The sequence below is a fragment of the Panthera uncia genome, chromosome C2, assembly GCF_023721935.1.
Source record: "Panthera uncia isolate 11264 chromosome C2, Puncia_PCG_1.0, whole genome shotgun sequence".
Taxonomy (NCBI): Eukaryota; Metazoa; Chordata; class Mammalia; order Carnivora; family Felidae; genus Panthera; species Panthera uncia.
In genome coordinates, this window is record NC_064810.1 from 109,680,803 (window position 1) to 109,694,903 (window position 14,101).

At 35.2% G+C, this 14,101-nt stretch overlaps 1 long non-coding RNA gene across 1 annotated transcript in view; it reads left to right on the top strand.

The window, feature by feature from the left end:
* LOC125921930 (uncharacterized) overlaps window positions 1–12,553 on the top strand; it is a 43,386-nt gene extending 30,833 nt beyond the window's left edge. Inside the window, exons 2-5 of the long non-coding RNA XR_007457535.1 lie at window positions 7,492–7,584; window positions 7,687–7,802; window positions 8,128–8,177; window positions 12,389–12,553. This is a non-coding gene — a long non-coding RNA (uncharacterized LOC125921930). The remainder of the gene's footprint in view (window positions 1–7,491; window positions 7,585–7,686; window positions 7,803–8,127; window positions 8,178–12,388) is intronic.
* Window positions 12,554–14,101: the final 1,548 nt, after the last annotated feature.

A 14,101-nucleotide genomic window follows, 5' to 3' on the forward strand; every position in this document is an offset into this window, starting at 1 on the left:
TGAGAGTGAAGGAAAAAGGGAAATGAGGCAGGAGTGAGGAGGAGAAATGAACCCAGTTGTCTGTGATTTTACAAGAAAATTCAGTCAGTTATTATTTAGTCATATGGGATATCTCTGGACAAGCTTCATGTCTCTTAGGTGGGCGTGGGGTTTGGGGAAAAGAGTAATTCATCTGATGGTTCTACTATTTCTCACTGGTCACATCTGTTCCAGGGTCTATGAAGTCCCCACACTCCTGGGTTGTATGATCTAGCTCTTCTACAGAACAACAGAGAAACCATACCCTTTACAGCTTTGACCCGGCCAGTCGTTTGGAGACAGTGGTCACTACCAGTTGGGGGGTTCTTGATCTATAGTGATGATGGCAGCAGTTGGACTTTATCATCCCCAGAACTGTGTATGTCAAAGCTAGGGCTGCTCAGGCCAAGAACAAAGTCAGGAAGTTGAGGTCTGGAGAGTACACATCAGTGCAGCCTATTGGGCAGTATACAACTAGGTCTACACACAGCTGGGTTGATCTTTAAAGGTCATTTATTCCAAATGTGACTTTAAAAATATGAGGAGATATTTTCATCTTCAGTTAAAATGGAGTAATAAAGACTGAATTTACCCTCCCATTGGAGACAATTCCCCCATAAGGCAAAGTATATAAAACAACAGTTTTCAAGACACACAGTGTCAGATGATGAAGGAGAGTGCAACCTGAGAAATAGGAAACAAAAAGGTGAGCCTAACAAATGCTTCCTTAAGACTTTCTGGGCTAAGGGGCGCCTAGGGTGGCTCAGCTGGTTAAAGCATTGGACTCTTAGTTTCAGCTCAGGTCATGATTTCAGGGTTCATGGGTTTAAACCCTGCATTGGGTTCTGTGCTGATTGCACAAAGCCTGCTTGGGATTCTCTCTCTTCCTCTCTGTCCCCTGTCCCCCCCACCACTTATGCTCTCTTTCTCTCTCTCAAAATAAATAAATAAACTTTAAAAAAAGTTTCTAGGCTAAGAGAGCTCCAGTAGGAGCCTAGTGTATGGAGGACATGGAACTGTGTGTGTAAACTGAGGTAGCTAGAATTTGCAGTGCAGAGTATCAGGAAGAAGAGAGCAAGAAAGAGAGAGAGAGAGAGAGAAAGAAAGAAAGAAAGAAAGCATGCTCCAGGAAGATACCCCTTGAGTATGCGACTGGATACTAACACATGCATGGAGACTACTCCAGGCTGAGGAAAGAACCATCTGATAGTTTTAGAAGTAACAATGCCTAGCACTCACACAGGATTTGGAGTAATGTTTGTTACCACCAGCTGAATTGGAAAACCTCATGATGAAATGGCACTGGGTAAACAAGAGACTTCCCTGAATCGTGGGAATCTTTAGCCTTACCTAGAATTGCTCTGATCCTAACAAATATAAAATCAAGACCCAAAAAGAACAGGGGCACCTGGGTGGCTCAGTCGGTTGAGCGACTGACTTCGGCTCAGGTCATGATCTCATGGTTTGTGAGTTCGAGCCCCATCAGGCTCTGTGCTGACAGCTCAGAGCCTGGAGCCTGCTTCTGATTCTGTGTCTCCCTCTCTCTCTCTGCCCCTCCCCTGCTCATGCTCTGTCTCTCTCTGTCTCAGAAATAAATAAACATTAAAACAATTTTTTTAAAGAAAAAAAATTTAAAAAGACCCAAAAAGAACAAATTGCAAGTAACTTAAATGCATCATAGAACAAACCTCATGAATATTTGTATAAAAACAAAACGATCCAGAACTCAATAGAGTAAAATTCATGACTGGCAAAAACAAAAAACAAACAAAAACACCTCCCAAACCATTATACCCTTGCAAAGCAATAATAAAATATAAGCCACATTGAGGAGAAAAAAAAAAAAACCCAATAAATTGAAACTGGACTAGAAGTAATAAAATGTTAAAACCAACAAATGAGGACATTGATACTGCTAGTACAACTATATTACATATGTTCAAAGAGTTGAGGAGAGGCATGGAAGATATAAATCCACCCAATTTGCTTCTAAACAGAAAAAGTTTGATGTGTGACATGAAAAAAAAATCTGAATGCAATTAAGCAAGTTAGGAGACATTAAAAAGGAAATATTTTAGAATGGTTAAACTTGAAAATGTTGACCACACCAAATGTTGATAACAAAGTAGAGAAACTGGCTATCTCGTGAACTGCTTATGGGAATGTCCAATAATATAACTACTTTGAGAGATTGACAGTTTCTTAATCTGTTTAACATATGTGTGCAATATAATCTAGTCACTCCACTCCTTAGCATTTTCCCAAAGACAATGAAAGCCTACATCCCTACAAAGAATTGGGCACAAGTTCACATAATAGCTTTATTTGTAATATTCTACTAAAAAGACCAAAATGCCTATCAACAGGTTAATGGGTTGGCAAACTTTGGTATGCCCATGTAATGGATACTTGTCAGCAAGAAAAAGGAATGAACTATTGATATATGCTACAAAATGGATGAATATTAACATCGTTATACTGAGTGGTAGAATTGAGACAAGAAAGCATACATACAGTATGATTCCAGTTATATAAAATTCTAGAATATAAAAACTATAGTGACAGAAAGCCTATTAGTTGTTGCCTGGAGAAGGGGGAGGAGGGACAGAGAAGGTTGAGTGGGAATGACTGCAAGGATCCGTTGGTGGGTATTGATATACTCATGATCTTGATTGTGGTGATGGTTCACGGTAGGTACACATGAAAACTAATCAAATTGTATACTTTAAATATGTGCAGTATATTGTGTGGTGTTAAAAAAAAAAAAAGAGGAACCTGGAGAACAAAGGTTTCACAGGGAGTCATAGGTAGACCAATTAAAGTCGTATTTCCTTTTTCTATAATGCATTTCCTCTATTCTTAAAAGTATTTGAAAACAACATTGATTATTAGACATAGTGTCATGTGTAAATGCAATCCATAATAATTTACAGTTCTGTCCTACTTCTTCCAAAATCAAAGAAGCACAACTGCAACTGTTATTCACATGGATGTTGAAAGGCTGGGAGTCCACATGTTGATGGAGCCACCATAGCCATGGTTACAATATTGCTTATTGTGGACTCCATAACAACAAAGGATGTGCGATGAAAATTCACTAGTCTATACAGTAATATGCACTTCACACAGTGTTTGGAGTTTCTCACATTTTATCTTAGAGCCACCTGCAAGCTCATTAAACACAGATATCTGGGACCCATTACCAGTTTCTGACCAAGTAGGTGTGGTAGGGGGCTGAAAATTTTACATCTCTACCAAATTTACAGATGATGCTGATGCAGTTGCTCGAGGGACCACACTTTAAGAATCACTAAGATAAATGCCCCAGACAAAAAGAAAAGGAATCCCTTCATGCAGTTGAATTTAATTATTCATTTGGGTTTGGATTTAAATATGTCCAGGTGGCAGAGAGCAAGCAAGCATCTGAGCAGCCCAGTGGAAATACCCCTGTCAGATGCTCATCCGTCCTTTCCTGTTTCCTGGATCCATTTAGCTCACCACAAACCTATTTTGTAGGTGTAGGAGTCACACACAGATCTTTCTACTTTTCAAATTTAAAATGTTTAATGGTAGTCAAAGGTAGCACCGTGTGCAGTTGAAGCCTCGCAGAACCAATGAAGATCATTGTCCACTTGTAAGTTCAACAAGGTGTTTAAACGCCTGTCCTATGTCACACTCTGTGTCAGGTACTTGATATTCAGTGGTGAGCAAGTTGGGCATGGTCTTTACCCCTTGGAAATTCCTGTCTATTGGAAAAATTGTCATTACATCAATAATCATACAAATAAAAGAGCACAATTATGACAAATGTACAGAAGGAGAGCTGTAAATATTATTGACGATCAGTACAAAAATAATGTTCCTGTGAAGACAATGCATGTAATTCTATAACTTGATTGGATCTGTATCTGCCTCCAATTCTAATGATAATTTCTGATATAGTTTGCACCGGACAATTCTAGTAGACAATTTTAAAGCGTATGGCACTCCACCTCCCATTTACACTTTCATTGCCTTTGGTTTTATCCCTGAATTTGTATCTTCTTTCTCTTGTAAGTTGATTTAACTTCTACCTTTTATTACTTTTATATTTTTAGAAGTTATGGTGTCAGTTTATTTAATGTTTATCTTTTCTTTGACTGATTTCATCTCAACCAAAATAGATCTCTTGTTTGTTATTGTACATTTGGAAGAGAATCAGATTTTCTGAGCTTCACTAAATTACTTCTTCTTTTACAAGACAAATGCTTCACAGGAGACCTTAATGTGAGTATTCAATAAATACTTTTCCTCCATTTCTCAATTTTTTTCCTTTATTCTTGCATGCACAGTAAGCTTGTGAAATTCATGAATGATAACTCTCAAAATTTTCTTGAAACCTGAAATTTAAGTATACCACAATGTTGCATAAGCTTCTAGCTTTCACCTAAATGCCAGTATAGCTCCTCTTCTTATCATCTCACCTTTTAAACTTACATGAAGAGTTTTATGCAATGCAATTTTCACATTAAAAGGAAATTTTTAATTCCTTGTGAAGGTTACCGTGTAACTAATGATGAACAGAAAAAAATCAAAGTTGCCTCGAGAAGTAGGTGGGGAACAGTTGACCAAATTGGTGCTTTTTTTTTCCTTTTCTCAGGTCTCAGGACATTTAGAACTTTACAGCATCAGAGCTGAGGGCCAAGCTCTCAGGGATCACAGCTTTGACAACATAATTGCCTGGGACATTCAAGGCTAGGCTCTATCACCAGCTGAGTGACTCACCAGCTCATGTAGAATACATGAGATTCAAATTTGTGACGGAGCAAAACTTCAAATAATTCCAAATTATGAATGCCAGGGTTGCTTGGGAATTGTTCATTCTGTCTTCCAGCATTTGTAAAATATTTATTCAACAAATTATAAGATCGTGGCCAGTGATGAATACCAAGCCTCTATACTTCATGTTCTATAATTATGCCAAGTTGTATAAAATCATAGACCTCAAGATCCTATGACATTATTTACAACTTGTTTCTTATTTCTCTGATAGCTGCAATACCATTTTAGATCCTTATCCCATTCATCCATTTAAGCATTTTTGACATCTACTATGATGTAAGCACTTTGCCTACTTCTTCATATGATAGGCTCTACTCACTTAAAAAGCCTATAGTTTGGGTAGAAAGAAACACAAACAGACCATTACAATAAAATGTGAAGAGTACTGTATCACAGGGAAGCCCAGAAAAGAAGAGGAACAAAGACACATCAAGTTTATGAGGTTTAATCCAGTAAGTTTTCCCATTGATTTTCCTCTCATTCTGAACATGGTTCATGAAATAACATCATAAACATGTCCAGAGTCAGCAAGTACCACCCAGCACCTGTGTTTTAGGCCCCATTGCAGCTTTCATTATTAGCAGATCTGACACTTGCCTGTTCTAGTAAGTTATTATGGTTTCTATCAGGACATAGAAAATAGATGTGAAAATAGATGTGATAGACTTGGAATAGAATTTAGTCATGGGAAAAATGTCTGTTTTAGGTTAAAATATCATATCAAATAAATAGTTGCTAGGTGACAACACAGTGTGATTCATATTCTGCAAATGATATAGCTGTAAAAAAATTAAAATTTAGTTTTTCTTTAAAGCATTTTCTCATATTGTCTAATGATGCTAGGTCGGGGACTTTTTTAAAAAAATTTTTAATGATTATTTTTGGCACAGAGAGAGACAGAGCATGAGTGAGGGAGGGTCAGAGAGAGAGGGAGACACAGAATCCAAAGCAGGCTCCAGGCTCTGAGCTGTCAGCACAGAACCCCACATGGGGATCAAACTCACAGACTGTGAGATCATGACCTGAGCCAAAGTCAGACGCTTAACCAACTGAGCCACCCAGGCACCCCTAGGTTGGGGACTTCTAATACTGTAGGACAAACATATTGACCATTAAATTTTTATTTCAGGAGGGAGTTACTGATACCCAAAGTCCCTGCTGAGACACGGTAGGGTTTTATGATGTGAGATTTGAGGTAGATTTTCCCACGACTTCCATTGTCTCAACTTACTCCAAAAAGGAAAAATAAAAACCTGTATTAAATGAAAGCCCAAAGAATTATTAGAATTGTATGGTTCCAAACAGGGCAAGGGAGTAATATAAGTAATGGGAACATATGTCAATAGAAACTTACTTTCTCTTTTCCAAAGATAGTGTGCCCCTGTAGGGAGAGACTATCATTTGTTCTTTGGGCTGGCAATACTTAATTCTCTGTTCTGTACTTGGTAGGCACTCAATAAACATTCGGCAATGATTATAAAAATAATGAAGATGAAGTTATTTTAATTTTAAATTAAGTTAAATTCTAGGAAGGTTTTGTAATAAAAGTAAATTTAATATTTCTCCCAGCTCTATTCTTTGTTCTTTAGGACATTTCATAAGTATGTCTTGCCTGTTCAGAATGACACTATGCATTATTCTCAAAGGCATGAATTTTTTCAATCTCTGGAGTCATATTGATTTGGAATAAACATGTCCTTAAAATTCTAATTTAATGTTCTCAGAAAATTTTGCCATTATGGAAGTCACTTTCATATGTTCCTGTGAGAGTCAAGGGAGAGATTTGAATTTCTACTTGATTTCTTGCTTCTATTCAATTTCCTATCCAAGGTGTCAAATTTATCTCTCACTTGTGACTTTCATAGGAAGATATGAGGGCTCCAATGGCAGAAGGGAAAGGACTATATTTATAATTGTCAGTATTTTTATAGCAACAAGCTGCTGGATCAACAAAAGATAATACAGATTGAGCCATTTATATTCTTACAGCTATAATTTAATTTTACGTGGGAGAAATACATAACTTTTCTTTTATGTTTACTTAGCTATCTGTGTCTTGGAGCCCCTTTTTTGCCTTTGAATTGCCAGTTATCTTAATACTGTTTTTATCTTTTATTTTCTGTGAAAGCAGAAGAAAAAATTTTAAGTGTAATGACTATAAAAGGAAATGACACCTTATAAAAGGCATTGTTAAAATGAAGTACTAAATGTCAAGATTCTTAAAGCACAGGAGAAAATTTACATTAGTTTCTAATTATACTCTATCAGCAAATTAAAAAATACAGAGTCTAAAACTGGAATAAGTCTACAAATGAATCAAAATTGCATTTAAAATGTCTTTTCTTTACCAGATGATCAAAGTACCTATTTTTTTTTTTTTCTGTGTGAAATGCCACCTGTTCTATACAGCTTTCCTGATTGGTTGAAAATGAAATTGAAAATTCTGTGCTTTTTCACATCCACCTCAATCATATCTTTTCATTTTGCATTTTGTAGTTTCTCATAATTTCTCCTTTAATAATCAGTTTCTTATCCATCTAGATGTACATGTCCTGTGACAGTCTTTGAAGAAAATATATACGCTATTGTAGTAGAATGAATGCTGCTATTACATTAGATAATCACCCACTCTGCTTCTCTATTTTCCTTAAGAGTTCATGAAAACAAAAGGAAGACAAATCTCCTTATTGACCGAAAATTACACTAACAATTCAACAGACGAGCTTCAACAGATGATGAGCAAAGGTGAAATCATATAATTTTGATTAATCCTTCCATTTCAAAGCAAGTTTGACTAAATGTGTAGTCATATTGATCATAAAATCTGTTTTGTTTGATTATTTCCAGTTGCTAATTAATAAACTGTGGAGTTTAAAAAATAGAGGGGACTATAAATTAAAAATCGAGCTACATTCCTGACTTTGTACATGACCATGAGAATGTCAAGTCTCAACTATCCTCAGGTGAGTTATGAAGAAACAAGCCTCTAGAATTTTCTGAAGATTGAAAGCAATAATCCCTCCAACAGTTTTTTTTTAGAAAGTTAAAAGAGCATAAAATTGATATGCAAGCTAGATATAATGACTTTTTTCAAACTACTACATAGAGACACTGGTTAATTAAGCTATGTTTAATTGGAATTTGATTATTACCATGAAGATGAGTATTATTTTTTTCATGTGTCACTAAGACCATATGTTTTCAATAAACTCTTTGAGACTCACCTTAACAGTTACCGCATGAGAACAAAGAAAAAAATAAGTTTCATTTCTGTATTTCTCTATTTAGAATTATTGAGGAGAAAGGCCAATGACCACATCAAAATATAGTTCTTTGAGGTAAGTACCTTAGCGTTGTCAGCACAACATGAAATATTTAAGATTTCTGCAACAGGAACTAAAATGGGCATTTTGTCACACAATACCAGATATGCCATTTCAGTTGGAATGCATAGAAGTGAAGCATGAAACACACCAGATAACCTTATGAAACTATAGTCTCATATCTAAGTTAAAATCATGCAAGAGTATCCATAAAACTTGTACTTCTAAAATTCTAGAAAAGGATTTATCTTGTTTTTTCATTATTTAAAAAAATTTTCTTTTATATTTATTTATTTTTGAGAGACAGAGGGAGACAGAGCGTGAGCGGGGAAGGGGCAGAGAGAGAAGGAGACACAGAATCCGAAGCAGGCTCCAGGCTCCGAGTTGTTAGCACAGAGCCTGACACGGGGTTTGAACATGAACCATGAGATCATGACCTGAGCTGAAGTCGGATGCTCACCTGAATGAGCCAGCCAGGCACCTGTCTTGTTATTTATTTTTAATGTTTATTTATTTTGGAGAGAGAGGGGAGGGAGGGGCAGAGAGAGGATAATGTATGTCATTTTTAAGATTCCACTATAGGAATATGCATTCCCTATCCCACTACCCCACCATCTTTCTAGTATAGTATGCATACTACATTAGCAGGAACAAATATTCCTTCCTTTGGATCTTCTCTTCAACACTCTGGACATTTTAAAATAACGATTTGTCTTCTATAAGACAAGTCATCAACTAAAATATACAGATATAAATAATCTATTTATAGAGAGGCTAATTATATCAATCCAAATAGAACCAAAATTCCTTCATATTTGGACTTGTCCATTGGCAAATAAATGTAAGAAGCTGGCCAAAGTAGAATTTAATCCCAATGGGACTGCTATTTAAGGAAAACAAAACAAAAATTCTTAACTTTAACCAATTCTCTTCTATACTCCCCTCTGGGCACATAAATAATAAAAACAACTAATCCCATAGGGATAAATCCATGTCCCCTCCCCAACTTCTTCTTCCTCTTTAATTAGGGACAAAACAACTAAGTAGTACAGTTTGAATATAAACTTGCCAGTATTTCTAAAATGTTACATAAGAAAATTGTCACTAGTATATTAAGAAGAATTCTAACTTGGTACAACATAATCCACAGAGTAAGAAGTCAGGCCTAGAGGGAAAATGAAAGGTCAAAGAGTTGGTTCCAGAAAATCTTCCAACTCTAATGAAATAGTTTGTATTACACAAGGTCTCCAGTCAAAAGCTACTATAAAACCTCAGTCTAAAAATTTTCAGCTTATTTAGGCATTAGAGAGCAATTAAAGCAGCCATGATTAGAGGTACAGATTAAAAAGAGAATGGAAACACACTAAAGGGAACTATACTTGTTTAGCTGCTTTCTCCCATTGAAACATTTACTATTATTTGCCATTTCACAGCGGGACGCTCAGAGTTTAAGCAGAAAGTCTGTCTAGAGTGTTTGTCAAACTTGGGATGTGGTAAAAATATAATGGCTAAAAAGGTAGGTCAGACCCAAACGAACAAGATCTAGAGAAAATGACTTTGTAAGGAAGTGAGGACAACCTTTTTTGCTTGAGTCATTTGTCAAGCATTAACATTTCAAGGTGTAAGAGACTGAAGAACTAAGAAGGAAGCAGGTTAGAAGGCAAAAAAACAAAACAAAACAAAACAAAACAAAACAAAACAAAACAAAAACCTTTCAGCAGTCTCACAGCACCAAAAGAACACAAATTGGAAATTAGAATCTTCCAAGACAGAGAGGCAATGGTAAAACTCAAATTTTTCAGGAATATGGGCAAAGTAAAAATATTACAGCTTCTACAAAGCTTCAAACCAGTTCTCAAACTTTATTAATCCTAGCTTAGACTGAGAGAATCTGCCCTTATACTAACTACTCACTAGAATAATTAAATATTCTTTGATAAAGATAATGTCATATAGAGCTTCTTGTCTTGGCAGTCTTTTATATACAATGTTTAGAATTCAAAACAAATCTACAATAGTACCAAATGATCAAAAAACAAGAGAAGGAATAAGTACTAGAAACAGACCCACAGATGATCTAGATAGTGAAATGATAAAACAGAAATGTAAAAATAATTGTAATCAATAAAATAGATGACAAAATAGTTTCAAAAAACATAAGAATATATATATAACATATAACATATATATAACATATAACATATAGAATATATATAAATATAAATATAAATATAAAATATTCAAATGGTAGTTCCAGAACTGAAGGATACAATAACTGAAAAGAATATTTGTGGGTAAATTACCAGCATATTAGATATAAGAAAACAAAAATGTAGGTCAGAAAATAACCAGATTGAAAAACAAAGAGAAAAGAAGGTTGATCTAAAAAAGAAAAAAAGATTAGGAGACATAAGTAATATCAGAAATGGTAAAATGCATATGTAGAAGAAAAGAGAGAAGAGAGAACATGAGACTGAAGCAATAGTTGAAGAGACAATGGCAAAACATTTTCCAAGGCTGTAGAAAGATATCAAGATACAGTTTTTTTTTCATTTTTTAATGTTTATTTATTTTTGAGAGAGAGAGAGAGCGAGCATGAGAAGGGGAGGGGCCACGAGAGAGGGAGACAGAATCCTAAGCAGACTCCAGGCTCTGAGCTGTCAGCACAGAGCCTGACATGGGGCTCGAACTCATCAACTGTGAGATCATCATCTGAGCTGAAGTCTGATGCTTAACTGACTGAGCCATCCAGGAGCCCCTCAAGACACAGTTTTACAAAGAACTGCTACTCTCCAAAATTATAAATACCCAAAACATCACATCTATACACAATTTAGTAAAACTGATGAAAAAAATAAAGGGAAAATAAAATCTTGAAAACAGCCAGTGTAAAGAAAAAAATCCCACATTATTTGACTTCTCCAACTAGCAGTAAAGGGCTCTTATTCTTACATTTTCTTACATTCTTACAGTGATATATTTCTCTAACTGAATTCATCCTAATGCCCCTTATCTTAGAAATTCAAAAAAATTCAAAAATAAATGTGTATAGCTTGGTAATTTGAATGACAAATAGTCACATTAAAAAAATCAGCTTGAGGACATTTAATCATTTCTCCTTTTCCAGCCTGAAATCTTTTCCCTTTATAATTTTATTTTGAAATTTAGGAGGTGACATTTGTTTCTTTGGAATTTTAACCTTGAGACCAACTCTTCAACTTGATTTACCATTTTCTCATGAGCTATCCTCCACTGACTCACTCAAAATACAAACTTCGAAGTTCTTAAATTCACAGTGACCATGAAATTTGAATCTTTGTCTTTTGGTCATAATACCATTATACAATATTTATAAGGATGTAGGAAAGAATTATTTTACATTTAGGAAGATAAAACTGTATTCTTTAAGTGGTAATTCTCTTATTTTCCTGTGTAATTCCCTGATGATGAGTGATGTTGAGCATCTTTTCATGTGTCTGTTAGCCATCTGGATGTCTTTGGAAAAGTCTATTCATGTTTTCTGTCCATTTCTTCACTGGATTACTGTGTTTTGGATGTTGAGTTTGGTTAGTTCTTTATAGATTTTGGATACTAATCCTTTGTCCAATATATCATTTGCAAATATCTTCCCCCATTCTGTTGTTGCCTTTTAGTTTTGTTGATTGTTTCCTTTGCTGTGCAGAAGATTTTTATTTTAATGAGGTCCCATAGTTCATTTTTGCTTTTATTTCAGAAAAATGAAACCTTGCTATTTGCAACAATGTGGATAGACTAGAGTGTATTATAATAAGTGAAATAAGTCAGAGAAAGACAAATATCATATAATTTCACTTATATGTGGAATTTAAGAAACACAACAGATAAACTTAGGGGAAGGGAAGGAAAGATAAGATAAAAACATAAGAGAGAGGCAAGCCATGAGAGACATAACAATAGAGAACAAACTGAGGGTTGCTAGAGGGGAAGTGGGAGGGGGGATGGGTTAAATGGGTGATGAGCACTAAGGAGGACACTTGGGATGAGCACTGGGTGTCATATGTAAGAAATGAATCACTGGGTTCTACTCCTAAAGCCAAGATGACACTGTATGTTAATGAACTTGTATTTAAATTAAAAAAAAAAAAATACACAGTAGCCCACCATGCTGGTTTCTATTTAAACCAAATTTGAAAGAAAAATCATCATTTCTTTTGGATTTATATTTTGTTCATTTTTCATTGGGACAGACTTTCATCTAAACAAGAAGAAACACGTGAACTACAATGGTCAATATGAGGAACAAAGACTGATGGAAGAGGAAGCAAAAAGGCAATGGAGGAAATAATTTAGGAAATTATGGTATAAAAAATAGAAAAGAGAGGTAGAAAGGAATTATTCAAGAAAATATAAAAGGGAAAGAGTCAGTATTAGACATTCAGATTCAACAGATATTTTTGAACCTCTGTGGGCTTGCCTGTGTGCTGGGCTCTGAACAAAATGAAAAAGGCCTCTGCTTCCAAGGAACTTATATTGTAGTTTTTGTGTATCAGTTAAGATTAGGTGGTCTATATGAAAAAAAAATGTGTGAAAAGATTTTAAAATCACATTGTTTTTCTTTAACCCAAAAGGAAACTGAACTTAACCCAGTGTCGGTTAAATTCTACCCTGAAGGCAATTCACTGTTCAAAACAGCTGCTGTGGCCCCAGCTTCCCCATCCATTACCAGACAGCAAGAAAGGGGAAGAGAAAATAAAGCAAAAGGGAAATATTATCCCTTAAGGAACCAACCATGCTAGGAGTCTCTTCCCAAAACTTTTAACTTCTAACTCATTAGTCAGGGCTTAGTCATGTTGAAACCTTTAGCATATATGGAAGAGAGGGAAATAAAATATTTTTGTTGGGCATATCGCTGCTCCAAATAATACTAGTTGTTTGCTCTTAAAGCAGAAAGGGAGAATGGATAGCATGTAGGGATCCAGTTGGCTCTGCCATGGATAGAAATGTGAACAATGTGATCTTTGATTATTATTTTATATTTATTTGCTTCTTATGGTCTTCAAACCATGGATATATTTATAATGATAAAAAAAATAGAGACTTATGTTGCCTGAGTCTATTTTCTCCTAGTTGGCCCTATCAGTTATTGTTCATCTAAATCTACTTTTCCTTTTTTCCATTCCCTAAGAGCTTACTTGTTTTTAGTGGAACTGGGAAAATTGTTTAAACTCCAACGTGACTCACAGAACTACTTGCAGATGTTGCCTTTGAACATTTGGAGACTAATGAGAGCTGCACACTAATCTCATTAGATTATTCACAAATAAAAACAATAATTTTATATTCTTAATAGTTTAAGATCCAGAGATTTGGCACAAGACACTGCCAATTCAACCCTATTTCCAGTTACTCATACTGAGGACATATCTAAATAAGTTCCAGAAGCACCTTAAAGTTTCAATCCCATTACAATTCCTGTGGCTAATTACTGGTGGCAGAAGGACTGAGTTTCTCTTTCACATATTAGTTTTGGAAAGTTAAACTCTGTTAGAGTACTAATAAGGAGTATGCTGATTGCTTCTCAGCTCCTACTTCCCTCCCTCACACTATTAGAAAATAAATGAATGGTTAAATCTTTCTCTGAATCAATCATGCAATTTCCTGAGCACAGGAGCTTTACAATTTGCAGTATGCTTTTACCTGTAGTATCTCACTTTATTCTCATACTTTCCCTGTAAAGCATAACAATTTGCAGTTATTACCCACATTGTACCGTATCTGAGGGTCTGAGGAGTGACCTGAATTGTTCAAGTCACTTGGCCTGTAAAATTTGAACTATGACCGATTAAAAAACATTTTTTCACTATAATTAATGTCCTTTTAATCTACCCACAAATTTTCAGTAAAATTATTTTCCTATGTTGCTGTTACCAATACAGAAGAAAAAACAAAAAAACAAAATT